The 15,269-nt window shown below is 37.9% G+C and overlaps 1 protein-coding gene across 1 annotated transcript in view; it reads left to right on the forward strand.

Moving 5' to 3' along the window:
• Positions 1 to 4,035: 4,035 nt before the first annotated feature.
• Positions 4,036 to 15,269, forward strand: part of LOC145977944 (uncharacterized) — a 42,582-nt gene continuing 31,348 nt past the window's right edge. The window contains exon 1 of the mRNA XM_083110281.1: positions 4,036 to 4,152. The gene's annotated coding sequence lies outside the window, so the exon portion shown is untranslated. The remainder of the gene's footprint in view (positions 4,153 to 15,269) is intronic.

The following is a 15,269-nucleotide window of genomic DNA, read 5'->3' on the forward strand; positions in this document are numbered from 1 at the left end:
GATTCCGGGCTCCTCCCCTGGGGTAATTGACCTACCGGCCCCAACCACTACCGTGGCCCCGGCTTTTTCTATAGACTCCCTGTTAAAGGCATGTTAGAAATTGGCAGTCACCTGCCCCCAAATTTCACCACGCATGCACGACACGTCATATTAGGCAAACATAGTTACAAGCTTACTTTGTCCTATGAAGGTACCCACTTTTGCCGATTTTTCAAATCTACACGGAACTCTTTTAAACCGTAACTTCCCATGTCCCTGGACTCTTTTTGAACACGTATATACCCACAGCCCATTCCTTCTAACGAGTAGCTTACATTCACTGCCACATTTTGAACATTCAATTCCTTCCTTCACGATCCCATGTTCAATTACAAAATCCACTGGATCTTCCACACCCGGTACAAATTTCACCACGCATCCATGACACGTCATGTTTCTGACTTTCGTTTCAAATACAGACGGGTCGAAACACTGCGTCGAAACACCGGATACCCAATGAACATAAACAAAACACAATCACGACGTGTGATGATGTAGGAAGGTGTACGAGGAAAGTGTACGTGCGGCAAAGGCTATTCTCTGTCGGAGAATTTATTGTCAACAAACAACGTGAGTTTCTGCTATGAAACATTCCCACATCACACAAAACACCTTGCAGATGTTAGACAATGCTACACAAACTTATTACCGTAAGTAGTTTCTTCTGTAAAAATTAAGAAATCTGTCCGGGAACTATCAGATTAGTACCACAATAGCGACATCTGTAATAGTAATCATTTAGGTATGCTTTTTTTATTTTAATCCTAATACAAGTGAATGTAATTAGCCTAACTTAAAAATAATACAATTTTTAAGGAACCAAACCTGGCCAGCCTAACCCAACTACGAAAGCAGCATTTAGGGATATAATGTAAATGCTAAAGGAACCAAACCTGGCCAGCCTAACCTAACTACAAGAGCAGCATTTATGGGTATAATGTAAATGTTAAGGGGATCAAACCTGGCTTGGCCAACCTAACTACAAAAGCGGTACTAGTTTACTATCCTTCGGACATATTTCTACAGAAGAAACTACTTACCGTAATAAGTTCCTGTAGTATTATCTAACATCGGGAAGGTGTTTTGTGTGAAATTCAGGTAAGTTTTCCGTATCCTGGAAACTGATCTCTTCAAATTTAAAAGCTTGGGGCTTCATTTGGGGGCAGGTGACTCCGGCCAATTTCTAACATGCCTTTAACAGAGAATCTATACAGAAAGCCGGGGAGCCGGAGCGGAGGTGGGGCCGCGTTAGCGGTTGGGGGCGGTAGGTCAATTACCCCAGGGGCAGAGCCCGGAATCGGTGGGAAATTTGGACTCAAAAAATAATTTTTTAGTTTAAATTTCCCACCGATTCCGGGATGGATAGCCCCAAAAACCATTCACAGAATGTTCCCGGAAGCAGATAGGTAAGTACGAATGTCAAAAATTGAAGAAACTAAGAAGTTATAGGTGTCTGAAGGATAGTAAACTGTTACCGCACATTTCAAAGTACTTTATAAATGTGGGAAACTAATTATTGAAGAAAGTTCTTTATGGTGTGGACAAGCATGAAATGTGTGCAAAAACCAGTGTCAACACATCACTGAAAAGCTGTCTCATTGTTAGAAAAGTTTCATGCAACCTGTATTGGTTTCATACATCTCCTTAAACATATTGGTGGCAGGAAGAAAGTACACATCCCAACAACGCACAGTAAACAAGAATCCGTGAACCGATACCGGAAACCCCTTCGTGTGAAGAAGACCTAGATAGGAGGGACAATTCGTAACCAAGGCGATAGTAAACGAATGGGCGTTGGCAAGTACAGAATTATATAGAACCATATGGAAGTGAAAAAACAGTGTCAAGGAAACACACAGCAAGTAATCGCTAAAACTCTGCAGTATGGGTAAGAATTTACAATATAGATATATTCTGTAATTACTTTACTAGTTGTTATACTCACTAAATATGCAGTTGTACTTACGTATATGCACATAATATTTGGGGGTAGCATGTTTAAATTGCACATTGAGTTGTAGAACTTGTAAAATAACGTTGTTAATTATCGCGATGATTCCATAAACAAACATAGCAACCATGTTTGATGATGTGAAGAAATGACAATCAACGTCCGTTCCGCTGTCTAGAGCGTTGCAATGCTGTTCAGAGCGATTCTCTTTGGTTCATAGCATTGGTTGTGGAAGGTCTTGGAAGAATGGCAGAGAGAAATGAAAAGATTGTTAATGTGCTACAGTTATATAAGTGTTGTTCATGTGCTACAGTTATATAAGTGGAGTGTAGAAGAGGATGGTCGTGGTTTGGTTAACAAATTGATGGAATTTGGTGTTCGGCGTACTAGTTGGGGGCAGGTGACTCCGGCCAATTTCTAACAAGCCTTGAACATTTAACAGGGAGTCTATAGAAAAAGCCGGGGAGCCCGAGCGGAGGCGGGGCCACGTTAGCGGTTGAGGGCGATAAGTCAATCACCCCAGGGGCGGAGCCTGGAATCGGTGGGAAATTCGGACTCAAAAATTTCAAACGAAAATAATTTTTTAGTTTAAATATTCCACCGATTCCGGGATGGATAGCCCCCAAAACCAGTTGCAGTTGGGTTAGGCAAACATAGTTAACATTTGTGGTTGTATTATATCAGAAACATGTATTCTATTTCGTTGTGAAACGAATAAATAATGAGCAATTCTACATTGTTGGTTGAGATCATGGGCCCCCGTATTTTCCGATTTCTAGACGTGACCTCCAAATTTTAATTTCAGATTCGTGGTTGTGAGGCCTAAATTAGTGAGTATGCGAAACATTAACAAAATTGGAGAATATATCTATATTGTAAATTCGCTCCGCAGTATGTTTTAATAGACATAAATCGAAATTGAACCTAGCATGATGAAATTGCAATAAAACAAAAGGAACTTGGGCCCCTGCAGTAGCACTAGCAGAGACTATTCCACACAGGTAAACTTCGACAGCTAAATATCAGGCGAGACCAGGCCAGCACGGTAGCTCAGTGGTAGAGCAATGGCACGGTGTGACAGAGACCCGGGTTTGAGTCCTGGTCGAAACAACATTAGTCTGTCTGTTACCTACCATGTAAACTATGCATGTGAAATTTTATCAGTCATGAAAATTGTTATGCCAGAAAGTTGTGGCAAGTGTTGATTATGCCTCCACCACATGTGCATGTGCAACGGATTCATATCATGTAGATTGTGTGTAAGCTTGACAATATTAGTATTCACAGATTGATTGATTGATTTATTCAGTTCGTTTGATTATCTATGGTACAAAAAGCGTTCTTAATTAAGGACAGAAAACATTTTGCTTTTGCAAACAGACTTCTTTGGAATTGTCCAAGGGTGTGAAGACGTAAATTCAACCAAAACATGTGGGATGTAAACACCCCTTTGCCTGAATGAACTAATAATTTTCTTTCTATGCTACAACACTACTATTTATTATAATTACCATCCTAAATGATTCGTGTGGTTGATCAATACTTGAAATTTTATAATAAATTAGAATTTCATAATTTAATATCTGGCGTAGAAAATTCCCTAGATTTTACATTCCAATTTCGGCTTCACAAAAATACTAATAAAAGCTGCTAACAATTAGGAAGGAAAGGCAACCTTACCTTTATTACATTACGTACTCCTTATAAATAACAACCTCCTGAAAAATAGTGGTAAATACAGAATTCAAAAGGAAGCCATGACGTTAGAAAATAAAACAATGGCATCGTCACAGACAAAATATTTAATCTACTTTTTCTTCTTTGCTTGACCACAGATTATGGACATGGCATTCGCCACCACATTCACCACTTCGGCTTCACCATCTCAAGCCCACGTCCTTCAACAATAAAAGTATGTTTATGATCAATAAAATTGACCTTTGTATGTAGAACCGAGATTGCTACAAAAATTAAGAAGAAAAAGTCTAACACGAAATAGATTTTTTTTTGTTCATTGCTCACATTTTCCGGTGGCGGCGCCACCGTAGTTGGGTGACTTTTGGTGACTTGGAGATTTCGTTCGTCATTTGATTTCCCTTTCGCTAAGCTTCATCAAATTGTGCGTTTCAAACGTTTTTTTCCACGGAAGTGAAATTTATTTTGTAAGTGTTTTAGATAAGGTAGTTAGTCATAAGTTTCAGTAAATTACATTCTTGTGAAGTTAAGAACTACTGTATTGAAGTTGAGTGGCAAAGTAAGTTGAACGGGCTAAATAACGCGTGTTTAAGCACATAAAGCAATAAACGTGGTGTTCATTTTGGGTCGTTCCCAGCAGCTGTAGGTTGATAATACAGAAATTGATATACTAACTTGCTTTTATGTTATTTTATGGTTGAAAGCATTTGTAATACAACGGCTATTGTTGGATGTGAAAAACTCCACAAATAATACAGAAAATGTGTGAAGTGTGCTGTACGCATGATACCTATTTCTTATGGGCGCGACTATTTTCACCAGGTGGTGAGAATAGCATGTAGGGCTATTTTCACCAGCAAAATTAATTACATGTCCTCCCCGATGGCGCAGTGGTAGAGTCTTCCCCTTGTAATCAAGGGGTCCTGGGTTAGATACCCGGTGGAGGCACATAGTGGTTCAGATCCCACTTTAAACTGTATATCCAGTTCCGATTAGCCTTACTGTGTGCTTAAATTGAACTTAAAACACCTTTAATTCCAGAAATTCAACAGATCATGTCGCTTATAAAAATAGATGTTGCTAAAAATGATACAATTCTTTGAGGCAAGCACTGAATACGAATACCCCCCTTTTTTTGGGTTGTAGTTGACCATCTTGACACGCGAGTTCCATCCAAAATGTCTTAATGAACCTACTTGTTCACAGGTGGTCATCATAGGCGTAGTTTCGTCCGTTCACTTGAAGGCTGGTAACGTTATTAATGCTTTTATCCATTATGAAAATCATCATGGCCATTCTCCTGGGGAAACATCATCTTATTTGAAAGAAATTTAATTGTGTTTGTCAAGTGTTAAAAGCAAAGTGCTCCTCTGTGCACCATGCCATAAAGGCATATAGGGGGTGTGGGATTCCATAAAGTGTTACTTTTAGGAAAGGAATGATTGATTGATTGATGTTCCTTATATTTCTTTGCTTATCTGTCACTTTTGGCTAATTGCAAAGTGAAAGGAATAAATACCATCAGAACGACTTGAGATGACCGGACCCCTCTCTGATTTTCTTCATATTTTGCATACTCACTAATTGAGGCCTCCTAATCACGAATCTGAAGTTAAAATTTGTCGGAAACGTCTAGAAATTGCAAAATAAGCTAAAATAATGCTTTAGTTTTCGGAATGGAAACTGTCGATTTTCGCGAAATGTTTTGTTTCAGAAGCAAATATATATATTCCTGATACTACCACGACACCAAATTTTAATTATGTTTGTGAAACCTAACCACGTGCCAATGGTTCATGGGGCTAGGATCAATGGTTCGCAATTATTTGCAATTTCTAGATCCTGATACTAACACGACACGAAATTTTAACTATGTTTGCCTAACCTAACCGAAACTAACCTAACCACGTTCCAATGGTTCGTGGGGCTAGCACCAATGGTTCGTGAGGCTAGCGTCAATGGTTCGCAATTTCTAGACGTTTCCGACAAATTTTAACTTCAGGTTCGTGATTAGGAGGCCTCAATTATGAAGAAAATCTGAGAGGGGTCCGGTCATCTCAAGTCATACCATAGTGTCTACATTATTATAGATGTTGCAAATTTATTAAATAAAGCATTTCTTTTTTAGGATAAAGAAAGTATAATTTTAGTGCTTTATAATATTAATGGTTGATCCTGTGTTCACGGCAATAAACAAATTATAATGCTGCAAGGCAAAGCACTGAGAAGTGCTTGCGATTAGTTCCATTAAAAAAACTTCAGATATATTAGACAAATTACATAATTGTGTTAACTAAGTGCTGCTTTTTTTTCTCCAGTATAAATGTTCATGCTGCTAGGCATTTGCAGTTCATTATAATTTCCTTTCTATGTTCACCCCAGGGTGCAATATGTGTCCCCACCCACTTGCACCCCTTTTGAATCTTAAGAAAATGCATACTGAAGAAATTAATAATGGAAATGAAGAATTCTGGAGTATTGCAAAATTGAAAACCTTGTAAGTTATTGAATTATTCTCTACAGGTGCACTGTTCTTGGAGTTATTGAATTATTCTCTACAGGTGCACTGTTCTTGGGCTCTATGTAGGCTTAAGGATACATTTGACATTTTTATTAGAATAATTATCATATGCTCCTGAAGAGAAGGTCTGACATAAAGAAAATATTTAAAAAAAAAAAAGTGCATACTGTACTAAATATGCACGAATAATTGATGGCATTGGGGATATAGAAAGTTGAAATTTAGGTGATCCTCTAAAACTAGACTTAAATGAGGTGACCAGGTGACTTCAAAAGGACACCAAGTAAGACATTCAAAACAGGTTTTATAAGATAATTTTGCATATGCCTGGCTTGGCTTTATTAACAAACTCTTTAATCAAGAGGAATGATCATTGTGTCATCTGTGACTTAATTTCACAAACAGTACATGCAAAACATCATAGAATGATTTTCCAATATTTTTCAATCTCCAAAAGATAATTAAGATTTCTTGTTGTTATATAATCAGCATAAGCACCAGGATAATCTTCCTGTGGGTTACTTGAATCAGCAAATTAGATTCTTCTTACCTCCAGAAGCCCAAGAGATACCAGAGATTCCTAGAGCATCATCCTTAGAAATGATGCAGAAGATTCACCCATCACTAGGAGAGCTGAACACAACTTTCAACTACACCTCCCTCGCACAATAGAAAATTCAAATTCTACATACATATTCGTGACGTGGTGCAATGTACACAAAATTCTTGGAAAGGAGTGATTCCACTAGTGATCATTTTATAGAGCGATTGCATGTGATTGAATCATTTACATTCACGCAACAGTAGGGCTCTTTTTCATGTTCAGAAAAATTTAATTGCAGGAAGTCATTGTTGAAAGCAACATTGTTTACTATGCGCTCCAAGGTGGAATGTCAGGAAAATAATGGCCCAAGTTCCTTTTCTTTTATTGCGATTTCATCATGCTATGAATGCAATTTTTACATGGTTTGATTTCGATGTAAGTCTTTTAACACATACTGCAGAGTTTTAGTGATTACTTAAGGTTTTGTTCAATATATGCTTTCGTGGTTAGGCAGGTTAGGTTTGATTCCCTTAGCATTAACATAAAGTCCCTAAATGCATTTTACTAAGGTTCCGATTTATTTTTACATTCATTCCCACGCTTCTACCATATTTACTGCCGCTTGTCGACTGAGAATATCTTGTCCATGAGAAATGCGTAAGGTAATTTTCAAGTTTTTTTTTCACCATAAATAACTTTTTCGAGTCCAAACAGCGCTCATTACTTTAAGGAATTTTGTGTGACAATGATTTCCAAAATTCTACGATAATTAGTCTTTGTTCTAGGAGAAATCCTAAAACAATCGGAACCATTACTGAAATAACAGTGATATATTTTATTTAAAATCTTGTCCGTGCATATGGTTCATAAAATGCATATGGACTTCAACTTTTATAGAGAAATCACACCCTGCATCTACATTCTGTTGCAATCTGCCTGCATCAAAACATAATTTGAGCTTCTTTCCTTAACCCATTAACACCCAATTTCTTTTCCTCTGATCTTTTTAATTAAATAATGTTGCATATGGTCATCTGAGCATGATTATTATGAGAGAATGAAATTTGTCTTAGTTTTTCCATAAAAGCTTTTTAGTGGCTGATCCCCATTTGGGCAATAGCGTGTAAATTGTAAAATATTTCAATTTCCATTTATGCAAGTAATTCCGGATTTCATCTTACATTTAACATATATGAATACCATAGACATATAACGTAGATGTATGACAAAGATATACAACATAGATATATTGTTATGATTACGCAGTAATGTTCTTGTATTCACAGAAGTGTTTATTTCTTGCACTTTTTGCGAACATTTTGCTTGCAAACTGCACATTTTTACGTTTTACAAACATGAACAATGTAGGCTATATGTATGTTCATAACATAGATAAATTTTTGTGCACACTTGATAATGTTCTTCTTTTCAACTTAAATGTTGATTTGTTGCATTCTTTGCAAACATTTTTCTTACAAATTGCACCTTTTCTTGTTCTGTCCTTTGTATCGTGTGTCCCAATGGATCATTCCGAATATCCTGCAGAACACATTTTGCTCCTTTTGGATAGGATGTCCTCTGAGGTTTTACTGTCAGATAAAGAGGTCAGCTGAAGATATGCTTCAGTAATCATCCGGCTGAAGGTGTGAAGTGGAATCTTGCCGTGAGCTAATGAATACAGTATGTGTGCATAGACTACAACTATGTCAATTGCACTTGTTATCAGGAACTTTTTTGTGTTATATTTCTGAACAGACCAATCAAGTATGTTGATTTCTCCCCATATGCTTGTTATGTTCAGAAATTGCTTTCCGTCGGGGTGTGGCTATATATCTTTCCTGTCTTTGACCATTTTTTTCACTTGCGAAAGTGAATACACACTGATGATTTGACATCGCTTTCTATACGTTGTTGTCTTGGCATGTGATAGCAAGGACCTCATTGTTAGCGTCAAATCTAAAGGCAAGTGTAGCGTGAGGTTCTTTCTTCATTGTTTTGTTGGCTTTTACTGGGAATTTACTCATTCAATTGATGCAAACAGTTCCTGTAGCATTTGTTCAGTTGAAATAATATTCACGTCTTCTGGTGGAATTTCCACAATATCTATTTTACCACAATGTTCTTCATCTGAGTCACTGACACTAACACCAAAGTCTGGGTCTTCCAAAAGATCTAATGCTTGATTCAAGGCCAGACACATATGCTGACTCATTGTTGCATCTGACACAACTCAGCTGGGAAACACAACTGTCGCATTTCTTGACTAATAGTGTGATTGCACAATTCTTTGCAAGTATACTCTGTTCCGTTTATTTCTGGAGCAAGCAAATGCAAGTCTCTGCGCAAGTAGTGACATGAGATTGCTCTACCAATGAATGCGTGACAAGAGAATGGGATTTCATGGAGGGTAGGAAAGCCACAGCAGTTACCAGGCTTTGCAGCAGCATGTACTGCTTCACTCTGCCCACTTGTTTTCCCCCCATTTCTCTCCCACTTTGTCTTCCTCCAGAGATACCTGGAACAGAGTATAGCTGATTTTCTGGAAGAACCCATTATACGTACTGTGGGGAGGAATGTTCATGGGGCTAGGCATTTTTTTCTGGATTGAAATATACCAAATTCTTATTGTTACACAAATGTGAAATTTACATTCACAGAAAATATACCATGCGTCCATTTCGATCTGCAGCCGAGAGATCGGGAGAAGCGTGGCGGGCAGCACTGACGGAGATGCCGACATTTGCGGCCTGAAATGCCCGCTTATTTTTATGGACATATGCAGACTTTTATATAAATATTGCAAAACTAGCACTAACCTGTGTTATAAGAGTATGGTTTTAATTTTAGTATCTTAGTGACTGTATGTGCCGATGATTTTGACACGCCCACCTCCTGTGAAACACGGCGTAGAGGTTTGTTTGGAGAACGTTCTAACACTGCACCAATATCATCGAGTTTTGCTTCGGTTAGAATCCGTCGTTTTTGCTTAGGTGTTTTAAAATTTAACGATACAGTTTCTCGTAATTTAAGGACAAGATGTCTAACCGTATCTCTGTGTGGAGTTGAAACGCATGGGAATTTCTGTACAAATTACCTACACACGTCTCCACATGAGTTTGTTTTCACGTAGGTACGTGTCATACATAAAAAAATCTTTGTTCTAACGTGAATCTTGCGGCTGGCATTCCAATCGTCTCACTGACACGTCACACATACACACTACAATAACACTAACAAGTAACTGCAAGTAACCAAGAATAACACTCTTGCGCACAGTACGAAATTAACACGCTCTTGGTTTACATTGCTCGCCAATATATTTACAACTCTGTCTTCATCTAGTCGCGAAGGAACAAAAAACTCGAGCTCGGAGATTTCGGATTGCAAGGAAGCTCACGAACACTATTGACTTTTAACGGTTTCTTCTACAGCGTAATCTTGATACAGTGTTGCACATTCAAAACCTCCAAACGATCCCCATCAGCACAAAACTCTTTCAAGGATATAAACTTAAGCAGGACGTTACTGGTCAAAACTATGATTAAAATGTTTTATTATTTATTTATTTATTTGTGCATATAAGAGCAGAACTTGGATGAATTACAGAAGAACTTTTGCGTGTTATAACACAGGTTAGTGATCGTTTTGCAATATTTATATAAATGTCTGCATATGTCTATAAAAATAAGCGGGCATTACAGGCCGCAAATGTCGGCATCTCCGTCAGCGCCGCCCGCCACGCTTCTCCCGATCTCTCGGCTGCAGATCGAAATGAACGCACTGTATTATTTTATATGGCAATGCCCAATTGAGAATCATGACAATTTATGCTGTAGAACAAAAGGGTATCTCATATACATGGAAGATCTTGATCAAGGTGATATACAGAAAGAATAAACATGCTATGTTAAACAAAAGCAAAAACTTTATACAACTACGTTTAAAAATTATTTTTAAAATGTGAAAAATTGACAGATGAAAATATCTATAGGCTAAATCTTTTTTAAAATTTCTGTGTTAAGTATTTTCAAGGGGCCCCAAGCTTTAACATATACCTAATTCAAATAAGAGCTTTGTTGACACCCGTTATGTTTTATAGGTTAGTCTAATTTTTTTGCCAACTGTGATTTTTCTTTTAATTGTTAACCCTTTGTTGGTGTACGTCTTTCAGAGTAACACACTTGGTATATGGTGACCATTGTGGTCACACATGAGTTTTTCTTTTTTTGTCATTTTATTTTTCAAATATTTTTTTACATGAATCATATGAATCATGTTAAAATAGTTTATATTGCCTAATATATATATCACTTAGAAGTTAAAATTTATATTATTTTTTATATAATAACAAAATTATGTTCTTGTTTTGCAATATTACTGATTACCTATTACAAGAGAAATTATAAGGAAAAACATTAGTAATAAATTCAATAATTTATTACTTGTTCACAAGCGAGATATACATTCTACTTCATAGTTTCAACCCAACAAAAAAATTGAGGGGAGGAAGTAAAAATAAGTTAATCTTCATAAGGAGATTAGTCCGTCTTTATCCCTTAGTTCGCCGCCGTAACACATATGTTACAAAAAAAAGTATGTCCCTTGTAGCCGCTGTAACACATATGTTACAAACAGCTTTAGATACAATTATCGAGGGTTTGCCACACTTATACTTGTATATTGAGGTTGAAACACTGACAGTTCGTTCGGGAACATGTTTTGCAATCGTGTTTCGAAAATTCCAAATCCCCCCCCCCCTCTCCTTTCTCGGAATATGTCAGGTGTTTGGGCTCACCCAAACACGTGTTCGCTCTTCAGGTGACACAATAAATGCTTGGTATTTACGATGCTGTTTTCCTCCAAGCTTCCAACGCTGTGATTTAGTACTGATAAGGCACACAATCTTCTTTGTGTTTAGACCTGCTGATCCAGCTGAAGTAGTGGCGGGGGGGGGGGGGGGGGCAAGGAGAGAGGGGATTGGATGAGGTTTGGCGGTGTCAGCTTTCTGTCGCCTCAATGTTAGAAATGCAATGAAGCTTGACAATAGCCAGAAGCATGAGTCTAAAGCGTGCATCTATCCAGAAGTATAGACAAAACAAACGATTGCAAAGGCTCCCTTCCCTCCTCTGTTAGGACTGACAAAGGCCTCACCATAAACACTTCGTATCATATAACAGCTCATCGATTTCCGTAACGCACAATCGTTTCCTTCCGGACATATTTCCACAAAGAGCCGAGTCAAAAGGGAGAAATAGATTCACAGTAGCTACACAAGATGCAAGTGCGAACGAAAAAAGCAAAAGTTCGGGTTTTCTCCCCAAAGTAGCTGGAGAAGAGGGGGCAAACTCCACATTTTTATGATTTTTTCATTGCAATTCGGGGGTTCGGGGGATGCAGCCCCTGCCCGTAACCCCCCCCCCCCCATGTTTGGGGCATCCAAATTTTACATGGTTGCATGCACTGATGTTCTGCCTGCAAAACAAAAGTTATCCGAAGTAGAGTGGTCCCATAGTGTCAGTTATAACAATTTTATGAATAATATGCAAATTGGCTAAAATTCGCTAGAGTTTTACATTTTGCCTTATTATTCAAATTGTATTGCACCCACGAACATGAATCAAGTTTCATTCTGTTGCGGAAGGTCCATTCTTTAAAAAAAAAAAAAGTTCCGGTTTTCTCCCCAAAATAGCTGGAGAAGAGGGGGCAAACTCCACATTTTTATGTTTTTTTCATTGAAATTCGGGGGATGCAGCCCCCGCCCGTAACCCCCCATGGTTGGGGCATCCAAATTTTACATGGTTGCATGCACCGATATATTGCCTGCAAAACAAAAGTTATCCGAAGTAGATTGGTCCCATAGTGCCAGAGTTACTACGATTTTTCTCCATTATGTGTACAAATTCAAATTTCCCGCTCAAAGCCTCGGCGACACTGGGCTTACTTTCGTCACACCGCGCGGCGTACTAAGGGTTAAATCAATATCACTTTTTAATGATTTGTCAAAAACATAATCTTCTGGGCCCCCAAGGATCAAACATTCTACCCAGGTCTTCTCTTTTCTCATTATTTGATTCAGCAAGCCATACTTGGAACTGCTGTTCTTCACTTGTGATGAATATCAGATTTCAAAGTTGATTTAGGGAGAAATAGTAGCTGTAATAAGTGAATGGAGTCAAATAAAATAATTACCGAAGAATGAAAACTGATACATGAATTCAGCCAGCACAAATAAAATAAGTTTGCAGAAAATGATTATGCGGTTGGTATGCAGACTGAGAACAATGCTACAACCTGTAACTGCTGGTATGTGACCATAGACATTGTAAATGACAGCTCCTCAAGACCAGATAATAACATCATTATCTGGGCCTGAAAAACTTTAAAATATATTGCAGGGTGAGGGCCACACTTGCACATATACCAACAGAGGGTTGAACGCTTCAAATGGAACTCAGTAGGAGGTGGGGCCCAGGGGACAATTATAACCTTGCTCAAGGACCACTACTGCCTTGTCGTATATGGCACATTATGTTCGGGAATTTTGTGAAATTCATTTTTTTCCTGTGTTGTAATTTTGTAGGCATTTCTGTCGTACCAATTCTTCTTTTTCAGTGTGTTAATTATTTTATTATGGTCTTTACGGCTCTAAGTAGATATTCCTAACTGGGAGTACGCTTGAATTCTATATGGACCATAGTTACAATGCCGTAGAAGAGGACATGCTGATGCAAATTATCCCAGCGGAAGATGCTTTGTGAACATTTTCTTAACTGCAGAATAGTATCCCGCTGCACCCCCCCCCCCTTCCCTTCGAGCACTGCATGATACAGGTCTCATTTGATGAAAATGTCTAAGAAATGTATGTTAAGTTATATATCAAAAAGAATTTACATCATTAAAATTATGATGAATAGTATGGATGTCCACTAACATTAAAATTAAACTCCGTGTCCGTGTGGCAACTACTTTTCGCTTGACTTTTCATTGAGTGACTCATTTTCAGTGTATATGAGTCCTATCACCACTCCAAGGGTGCCCACCCATTGGGGGAGAGGGTAGTGGCCTGGATCACACCATGAAAATTTGGGGGGAGTATTTTCTCTTTAAAATAATATAAAATTGAACATGTATATATTTTTTCAAGATATGTATATATGAAAAAAAATGTTTATACCTTGTCACCATGCTGTAATATATGCAATGAGAGGGAGGATTAGAATATATTTCCTTTGTTATTCATTTACTTTAAATAGTTCCAAGTCACTTTTCCTACTAGGTGTACCTATATGGAGAAAAGTATGAATTTAGTGGAAGATCGAGTAGTGTTCAGTAAAGCTAAAGAAAAATGACTCGGTAATAAAATAGTACAGAAAAATGACTCAGTAATAAAATAGTACAATAAGTACTGTCATTAAATACTTTATGGGGATTATGGCAAGATCTGGGGGGGGGGGCACCATTGGCCTTGGTGGTGGGGAGTATGTGCACCACTCTATTACCTGTCTTTCAAGACCAAAGTTCATGCTGTTTCCAATTCACCCTATGCTGGGTCAACACCGACAATCTAAAGGTCCTGTTCAACCCCCAAAGCTGAAATGATAAGTTTGCTTGAATGTATTAGTCATTGTTATTATTAGAAGGCGAATCTTGGCCTGGCATAGCCAGGGGATGCCCTTGAGGCTCAAGCCGTACCCTCCTCAAAGTCAAAAGATGAGTGTTTTAAACATTCCCCAAAGCAGTATTTTAAAAATTATCAAGCTAAAAATACAAAGGATCATCACCTAAATATTTGGTTACACAAATCCCCCCTCCTCCAAGAAAGAACCCTGGCTGTGCCACTACCTTGAAGTTAAAAAGAAAACAATCAGTCATATCCTACAGATTTCATTTCCCCACTGACACATACGTTGATAACAGGAAAATAGTAGTGGGGGTGTTATTTGGTGTAAAAGTTAATTTCTTGTACAACTAAGTGGTAGATTAGCTAAATATTGTACATCTGTCCAAGTGTCTGATATCAGTGGCATATACATTATAGTATTCTTGATAATACTAAGGTGCCCCCAATATATTACTTGCAGGCTGGGGAGGGAGGTGCGTGGAAAACTGCTACGCCACTGTACTTTGCTCCTCTTTTTGTTACAACTCTTTCAAATTTTTATTTTTCGTAAATAAGAACACCATAGAGGTTGCGATACAAACAGAAAATGCTTATTTAATAACTATTCTGTATATAACACAGAGGATCATTTTTACTAATCATGTTGGAAAGTTTAATATGTAAAGGGGAGTCAGTTATTGGCAACAACTATGCTGCTTTTTTAAAAAAAATAGCATTATTCATAATTGTATTTATATCATCCCGTAGTAAGTCTACATAATCTGCATATGCTAACAAAAGAAAGAAATTTCTGGAGGGGCAGAAAAATAAATGTTACATAGAGTCCATATGGGAGTAGTAAGGGGACAGAACTATCAACAGATGGAGTGGGTGGTGCCATCCGATATTTGTCGGACGT

This window comes from Lepisma saccharinum, chromosome 1 (assembly GCF_977018435.1).
Source record: "Lepisma saccharinum chromosome 1, izLepSacc3.1, whole genome shotgun sequence".
Classification (NCBI taxonomy): domain Eukaryota; kingdom Metazoa; phylum Arthropoda; class Insecta; order Zygentoma; family Lepismatidae; genus Lepisma; species Lepisma saccharinum.